Consider the following 1,642-nt stretch of genomic DNA (forward strand, 5'->3'; position numbering starts at 1 on the left):
CATAATTTGGATTACATTTTAAAAGCACATCGTGGGCACATTTCAGAGAACCAAAATGGCAGCTCATGAAAGTCATACTTATTTGGGCTTCAGTCATTGAGAAAAGACTGGGTTACAAATGCAGCACAATATGGTTTGTTCACTCTAAGCACAATATGTTTTTTCTGCCTTGTTTCTAACCGTTTTCGCCATCTGCTTAGTTATCAAAGAGAGCCTCCACCTGCAAAATCAAGGGTGCAAACATGGCCTTAGATAATAGGAAAATACCAAAATCATGCTCTGTTTTACCAAAAGCAAGTAATGCTTCAGCAAAGATTATGATCTCTGCTAAGAAAGTGACTTAATCATTAATAATCTGAAAACCTGGCAGAGACTGATGTTAGAATGCATGTGCTCTTAATGTTTATTTATGCAGATTTCAAAGGATGTTTAAAATTATTTGCAAGGGTTTTGATGTGCTTGAAACAGGCAAACAAAATCAAGAAATTGGGCATTATGTGAAGCTCTTCATTATTATCATTATTATCATTATCTTCATTATTACTACTCTTCATTGTCAATGATCTTTAATTGAAATATTTTCCTTTGTAGTTCTTAACTGGCCAGGCATTCTACTGCATTCCGTGAGGGTGGTGCCCATCAGCATTGCAGCCCACAGACCGGGCAGTCCCCAGGATCACCTCAATGGTTTCAGAGAGTTCTCGAGCTAAAGGTCCATGCTGCATCTGTCGGGCAATGTTGACAATCTCATCTAAAGGGACATTTCCACAGTGCTTAATGCTTTTTTGCTTCTTTCTGTCTTGTGGCAGTTCTTTGAGGGCTTTGCTCACCAGGGCAGAGGCAGAAGGCTCTACCTCAATCTGGGCCAGTCTGTTCTGGTGGTCAGTTTCACTGTAATCCTCAGACCCTTCCAATCACCTATTGCTTTGGCGATGTCATCACCAAACGTTTTTGGAGACAGACCCAGAGCGCTGATCTTGGGAGCCAGGGCAGACATGGCACCAACTTCCCCACCGGTGCACCTTAGGTATATGACTTTGGTCTCGTTGGGGTCGAACTTCAGCATCATGGTGGAGGTGGCTGGTGTCAAGTGAACCCAGATTCTAGACAACCAAAAAAAGTTGCACCTTAGCCTCCTCTGAGCCAAAAGCCAAAAGAAGCCCTTCATTATTGAAGAGAAATAGTGAGATATTTTAAGCGAGGAATATTTTGCTTGACTTAGATCGGACATTGGATAACCCCAGAAAGAGGTATTCATGTTCCCAATTGAAATTATTTAAGCACCTTAAAGGAATGGCATGGGGAAGGCAAGTGGTCAACAAATGTATATTCAGGGCTTACTGTGTGTTTATTTGAAGGTTTGTAATAAGCAAAAAAATAAGACTTCGCCCATGCCCTTGGGAGCTTACAGCTGAAAGAGAATAGCAGGCTCGTAAGGAGATACTTTGAATTACAGGTGAACGTGGGGATAACAGGGGTTTGCTGAGTTTATTAATGAAACACAGAAGGGAGGACATTGTTTCGAGAAGTCAGGGAACAGTTCCTTGGGAGGCTCTGTAGTATGATGAGTTCATCAATTTTTCCACAACCTGTTTTTGTGTATGTGATAGAAAGTAAGATAAAATGAAATCATAATCCTGAT

The 1,642-nt window shown here is 41.1% G+C and overlaps 1 pseudogene; it reads right to left on the reverse strand.

Moving 5' to 3' along the window:
- Positions 1 to 611: 611 nt before the first annotated feature.
- LOC129084435 (60S ribosomal protein L12-like) lies at positions 612 to 1,084 on the reverse strand (annotated as a pseudogene).
- Between the last annotated feature and the right edge of the window lie 558 nt (positions 1,085 to 1,642).

The sequence above is a fragment of the Pteronotus mesoamericanus genome, unplaced genomic scaffold (assembly GCF_021234165.1).
Source record: "Pteronotus mesoamericanus isolate MK-2021 breed Mesoamerican mustached bat unplaced genomic scaffold, CSHL_Meso_final scaffold_174, whole genome shotgun sequence".
In the NCBI taxonomy this organism is placed as follows: domain Eukaryota; kingdom Metazoa; phylum Chordata; class Mammalia; order Chiroptera; family Mormoopidae; genus Pteronotus; species Pteronotus mesoamericanus.